Raw genomic sequence first — 7,157 nt, 5'->3', positions numbered from 1 at the left:
TTCCTTGCAAGATGTAGGGCTTGACTTGCTTCACGAATTGACTTGATAGAATAAGGACACCCTAGGGTTAGGGTTTAATGTATATTGGATGTTGGGTTTGACAATAATATAACACTAATTAAAATAGGCTAATTTAGGTTATTTCCCCCACAATTGTACAACCCTAATCTACGTCATTTGTTGAGAAACGACCAACGTAGTAGACAAACCCTACACAATCACCAGAGCAAATTAACTCCAATCATGCCGGTGTTCATAACCGCCTTCAAGGGCTGCTCCGTCAAATTCAGCCCCTTCAACGAACACCGCTTAGCCGTCGCCACCACCAAAAACTTCGGCAAGAACGGCAATGGCTGCCTCCACATCCTCGACCTCTCCCCCACCCCATCATCTCCGAGCTCACCTTCTTCGATACCGCCGAGGGCATCAACGACGTCTCCTGGTCCAAATCCGACAACAACCTCCTCGTCGCCGCCTTTGCCGACGGCTCCCTCAAACTGTACGACACCTCTCTTCCCCCTCAACAAAACCCTTGTCGCTCTTTCGTTTGACACAGCGATGAAGCTTATTCCGTCGATTGGAGCCCAAAACGCAGTAATTCCTTCATCTCCGGTTCTTTCGATCATACAATTAATCTTTGGACTGTTGATAACCCCACCCGTGTGCGCACCTTCAAGGGACATGATTATTGTGTTTATTCTGTTGCTTGGAATCCCCTGCTTGACAATGTTTTCGCCTCGGCTTCCGGGGATTACACAGTTCGGTGTTGGGATGTTCGAAACCCGCGCTCTACTATGACCATACTTGGTAATGAACGTGAGATTTCGTCTTGTGATTGGAATATGTATGATGATTATTTGCTGGCTACCGGTGTGGTGGATAATATGGTTCGGGTTTGGGATGTGAGGAGTATTAGGACTCCCATTGCTGTTCTTTCTGGTCATGAGTATGCTGTAATGAAGGTTAAGTTTTCGCCACATCGCCGGAACATGGTTATGAGTTGTTCTTTAGATGACACGGTTTGTATGTGGGATTTTACGGTGGAGGATGCTTTAATTGAGAAGTATGATCTTCATACTTATTCCCCAGGCAGGATCGATATGAGTTTTCTTGACGAAGGGTTGTTGGCTAGTACTGGTTGGGATGGGATGACTTATGTTTGGCAACGTAGAACTGATCCTAGAGCCGAAGGAGGTGTGTTGTAATTTCTTGTGTTGAGAAATTTATGTCTTGATATATTTAGTGTTTAATAAAAATCATCTAACACAACTTTTTTATTTGATGTAATTGGAATGAGTTGATCATGCATTCACCCCTTTTTTGGTTGTCCAATGATCTTTATTTATAAAACATGATGTGTATAATTGCTGAGTTATAAGTTTTACTTGCTGTACTTTAGGAACTAGTTTGGACACTCTTTATCCTTGCCATATTCTTTATCAATGTAAGATTGTGCACAGACTGTACATTATTAGGATTCAGTGATTTTGCTTTATCACTGTATTTTGTTGAGATTATCCCTATCCAAGGATTCAAGGGTTTCTAGAATATTCCCCATAAGTAGACTTGCACCCCTTCTCTTAATTATTCATATTCATATGTCGAAATCGTTCTGTTTTTAATTATTCATATTCAGCATGTTCTTGTCATTGATATGAGCCTTTTCTTGTGACTGTTATCAATGTTATGAAGTTTAATTGCTCTTGTGACTGTTGGCAGGAAGTAATGTCCTCAATTGGCAGTAACTTGTTTTTTTTTTTTTTGGTGTTTTGTAGACTCTATGGATCCTCAATTAGAAATGCTTTGTGGATCAATTATGAAGCTTGAGGTGGAGAACAAGAATGATACGCCACATATATCACCCGATCTTGATCCAATTGAAAGCCCTATTGCATCCTCTAATCTTATTTGAGTACCAAACTTAGACTATGTGTTTTATTTTGGACTATTTGTTAGGTTTGAAGTACTAAATGTTTGAACCTTTGCTCTTGTTTGTTTGAAAATCGAGGGTTTGAAAAATTTAGGTGGTTTGAAACTTTGAAAAATTAGGTTGTTCATTTGTTCAGGTCATTTTCAGTATGGTGGTAAAAGCATAGGTATGAAGCTCAAAAGTCAACATTCATTTTGGATTAGTAAAACATACTGAAATTGTCTCCAATCGAATTTCTGGTTTGAACTTCAATGGATACAACGAAAGATTCCCTGCTTGGACTCTTCATTCCGCTGCCAAAGCCATTCTGAAAACTGCAGCCTCGCTCAAGTGTGCAAGTACAAAACATGTACAAGTAGCCAAACATCTAATTTAATCATGTCAAATACTATAGAATTGATTAGTAATACGTAGTAGGTTATAATGATAGCAAACTGAAGTTTGTTGAATTGACGTGAAGGCCTCATAAGTCATAACACTGACTGCACAATGGTACTTGTTTGGGTCCAATTTAGTCCAATTGGGCCTAGTCATTAAATGATCCAATTCAAAGCCCAAGGTCAAAGTTCAACTCTCCAGCCCATGCTAAAGTCAAGATCAGTCCGCAAGGCAAGTCAATTGGGCCAAGGCCCACATCTCTCATATATGCCAAGGTATAAAAGCCATCAATATTACATTTGTAAAGACATTCACACAAAGCCTCAAGCAATTAATTCTCTTGCATAGCTTTTCTCTCTACACATTGTACTGACTTTAGCGTCGGAGGGGCCTTCCTCGGCACAACCCCCGAGGCTAGTTTACGTGTGTTCGTTGTGCAGGAAACCCTCGGCCCAACGTCACTTGGACCGAGCCCAGTCTTCACCACCTCATCGGACCTTTAGCAAGGTCCCATTGTTTTCATCCGAAACAATTTGGCGCCGTCTGTGGGGAAGACTTCCAAAAAAAAAAAATCTTTAAGCCAATTTCAATCGTTCTACCTCAATCTTAGTTCCAATGGCTAAGAATCGCAAGAACAAAAACGACGGTGCTTCTCCTCCGAGAAAGCGCCGAAAGTCACTAGGAGGGGGTTCCTTAGAACGCCCCACTTCTAGCCTGTCTCCTCCTCGGGATAGGAGCCCCTCCGCGGGACCTGACTCTCACGAGGAGCCTAGGGAGAGATCAGAATCTCCTATCATCCAGTCCAATCATCCACCGAGTCCACCTCGGTCAAATGAGGACAACCGGTCCAGTCAAAGGACCCAATCTCATGCCCGGAGCCAATCCCGGAGCATTCGCTCGCACTCTCGCTCTCAGCCGAGGACACCCTTGACAGGGCCCAACTCAGAGGAGGTAGTGAGAGCCTTAGCGGTCCTCATGGAAGCCATGAAGGCCCAGAACATGCCGCCTCCGCGCGATCGAACCCCTCCGCAAACCAGGAATCTTCGGAGGAAAATCGGTCAGGATAGGGGAAAACCCTCGTCTTACAAGGAGCTCGGCGAATGGGAGGAGGATACCTGGAGAACCGAGAGGGAGAAAAACAGGAACTCTCACTTCTTCAGGGAGCCTTCTACTCAGCTCTTCACGAGCAGGACCCACAAAAGCAGCAGTTCTGCCTCTCGGCCAGAAACTGCTCGCCGAAGCATTCATGACCGTCTCGGCGGCAGGGAACGGAGCGTGCATAGCCGCCTCTCTTACCCTGCAGCCGAGGCCCAGACCTCCCAGCCAGGGACGAAAACCACTTCTACCTCTCTGAGAGGGCGGAGCGCGGTCCCTTCGGCTGGGAGTAAGGGAAAGGCTGTGATGCTACCTTCCAGTTCCCCATTCGAGCAATGGATATTGGAAGCCCATGTGCCGACGGTTAAAATCCCGTCGCACATTACTTATGATGGAACTTCGGATCCGAAGGACCACATTGCCTCGTACGAGGCTCACATGCATCTTTGCCCCAGGTCCGAAGCGACTTGGTGCAAATATTTCCCAACCACTCTCAAGGGGGTCGCGCAATCGTGGATCTCCAAGGGAGTAAAGGAAGGCTCGATAACTGGGTGGGACGATCTGTCCTCCAAGTTCAAGAGCAAGTTTTCTACGGCAAATCGCCGGGAGAAGACCACTGCGGAGCTGATGGGTCTGTAGCAAGGGAAGGCTGAAAGCCTCCGAGACTACCTGACTCGCTTCAGCAACGAGTCGTCCACAATTTCTCAGCTAGACCAAGGGTTGGCAGTCTTCGCCCTTCAGCACGGTCTCAGAGCCGGACTATTTTCCGACTTCATGGTCATGAATTCACCTCAGACCTTGGAGGAAGCATTGAATGCCTCGGATAAGTTCATCCGGGCTGAGGAGTGGAACAAAGCAAAAACCCAACCTCAATCTGGGGGAGGGAAACAAAAACAAGCACCCTTGTCTGAAGGCCAAGGCCAGAAGGCAAAGGGAAAGGCGAAAGCCTCGGAACAATCTTCGGCCAACGAGTCGAAGAAGGAAAAATCTGCTCCTTTCGCGGGCAGATACAAATCTTACACTCCGCTCTCTCTTCCGCGCGCTAAGATCTACAGTGTGACGAAGGAGGAGCAGAGTTACAGAAAGCCGAGACCGCTCCCAGAGTGGTATCAGCGCAAGAATAAAAATCAGTGGTGTGAGTTTCATGAATCATCGGGACACAACACTGAAGAATGTATCCAGCTGAAGGACCAAATCGAGGATATGGTCCGGAAAGGGTACTTGAAAAAATATATCGCGGATCACCGCGAGAAAAAAGAGGCCGAGAAGTCCGAAAAGGACTCTCGGCAGGAAATCGACTTCCCCGAAAGAACAGCAAAAATGCGGAGGGAAAATTCCCCCCAATTCATGTTATCTCGGGAGGATTATGCTCTCGGAGGGAGTACAAACGTCACCTTAGGGCTCTGACCCATCAGGTGAATCATGCTGATATACAGCCACCCCAGTCACCGGTGCCGAACATAACGTTCACAGCCGCTGACTGCCGGGGGGTGACGTACCCTCACGAGGACCCATTGGTGATCATCGCCACGATGGCCAACCACGACGTCAGCAAAGTCTTAATTGACGGTGGTAGCGGGGCAAATATTTTGTTCCGAAAGGCCTACAACCAAATCAAGCTGAACCCCAAGCACCTCACGCCGGTATCCTACCCAGTATCAGGATTCAATGGGGCTTCAACTTATCCTGATGGGAAGGTTCTACTTCCTGTCACCATCGGCTGCGACGAAGCAGCTAGGAATGTCATGACCGAATTTTTGGTCATTGATGCTCCTTTAGTGTATAACGTGATTTTGGGGAGACCCATAATTCACGAGATCCAAGGGGTTGTCTCAACTTATCATCAGCTGATGATATACGTTTCAGACGCCGGCTTCCCCGAAAGGATCCAGGGCAGCCAAAAGGAAGCCCGAAGGTGCAACTACCTCAAGCCATCCACTAGTCGCCCAGTGGACGATGACGAGGATGAGGAGGAGAAAGAAAAAGAAAAAGAGCCGAGCACGAAGAAGCCGAAAGGTCTAAGTGCTTCAGCGCAAGGTTCTGTACCCAAAGAAAAAGAGTCAGAGAGAGAAAAGGCAAGCTCTTCATCTGAGCCGAAAGACTCAGAGAGCCAGCCGAAGAAGAAAAAGTCTGGGACACCTGCTGACATAGACAGCAGGCCAGATAATGAAGAGTCCGGCCCCACGACAATGGAGCTGGACCAGCAGACCGAAACGGTTGAGTTGTCCGAAGGAGACGCTGACAAATGTGTAACAATCGGGATGGACCTTGATCCGAGCACCCGTTGTGAACTTATTCAGCTCCTCCGGGACAATAGAGATGTGTTTGCTTTCTCGGCAGCCGATATGCCCGGGATAAGTCCAGACCTCATCTCCCATAAGCTTAACGTCGACCCAACGTGTCGGCCAGTTAAGCAAAAGAAGCGGAACTACTCCGCTAACAAGAACCGAGACATCGCAGCCGAAGTCAAAAAGTTACTGGATGCAGGCTTCATCGAACCCTATCAGTATCCAGAATGGCTGGCAAATGTGGTGATGGTTCAGAAGGCCAATGGTACCTGGAGAATGTGCGTTGACTTCACGGACCTAAATAAGGCTTGTCCGAAGGATTTCTATCCCTTGCCGAGAATCGATCAGCTAGTCGACTCGACGAGTGGCCACGCCTTGCTTAGTTTCATGGACGCATTCTCGGGGTATCATCAGATCTTCATGCACCCCGACGACCGAGCAAAGACGGCATTCGTCACGAACGCCGGGGTGTACAATTACAAAATGATGCCCTTCGGATTGAAAAATACGGGGCAACCTATCAAAGGCTGGTGGATCAGGTTTTTGCCGATCAAAAAGGCGGAAACATGGAAGTCTATGTTGACGATTCAATCGTCAAAAGCAAAAAATCTGAAGACCATGTTAAGGACCTGGCTGAAACCTTCGCCACCTTAAGAAAACACCAAATGAAGCTGAATCCGAAGAAGTGTGTCTTCGGCGTGAAGTCAGGGAAATTCCTTGGATTCATGGTCAGCAAGAGGGGGATTGATGCCAATCCCTCCAAAGTCAAAGCAGCTCTAGATCTTCCTGAGCCGAAAACAAAAAGGGACGTTCAGCGGCTCACCGGAAGAATGGCAGCCCTCTCGAGGTTCATTTCCAGAGCTTCGGACAAGGGACTACCTTTCTTCAAAGCCTTGAAACTCCCAAAAACAAAAGAGCTCATTTGGGAAGAAGAGCAAAAAGAGGCCTTCAAGCAGCTTCGGGAGCATCTAGCTCAACTTCCAACTCTGGCTAGTCCAGTGGAGGGGGAAACTTTGTATCTGTACGTAGCTGTTAGCCCAGCTACCATCAGTGCAGTGCTGCTGAAGGAAGAAAATAAAATTCAGCAACCGATCTACTTCGTCAGTCATACTCTGACGGATGCCGAGACTCGTTACCCTCTACTCGAAAAAGTTCCCTTTGCAGTAGTGGTAGCTGCTCGGAAGTTGAGGCCCTACTTTGATTGCCATCAGATAGTGGTCTTAACTGATCAGCCGCTGGAAAAAGTTCTCGGCAAATTTGAAAAATCTGATAGGCTGGCCAAGTGGGCTTTCGAACTCACTGAATTCAGCATCAGCTACCAGCCGAGAACAGCCATCAAGGCTCAAGCTCTAGCGGACTTCTTGGCCGAATGCTCGTACCAAGAGACGTTAGACGACGAAAAGAAAATCTGGACCGTGTTTACGGATGGATCCTCCACCGTAAATGGTTCGGGGGCAGGGGTAGTG

The 7,157-nt window shown here is 47.2% G+C and overlaps 1 pseudogene; it reads left to right on the top strand.

The window, feature by feature from the left end:
• Window positions 1-243: 243 nt before the first annotated feature.
• LOC145603986 (peroxisome biogenesis protein 7 pseudogene) lies at window positions 244-1,912 on the top strand (annotated as a pseudogene).
• Window positions 1,913-7,157: the final 5,245 nt, after the last annotated feature.

Source organism: Chenopodium album, chromosome 22 (assembly GCF_948465745.1).
Source record: "Chenopodium album chromosome 22, dcCheAlbu1.1, whole genome shotgun sequence".
Taxonomy (NCBI): domain Eukaryota; kingdom Viridiplantae; phylum Streptophyta; class Magnoliopsida; order Caryophyllales; family Amaranthaceae; genus Chenopodium; species Chenopodium album.
Note: the sequence above shows the minus strand (reverse complement) of the source record. Positions and strands in the feature narration are given on the sequence as shown.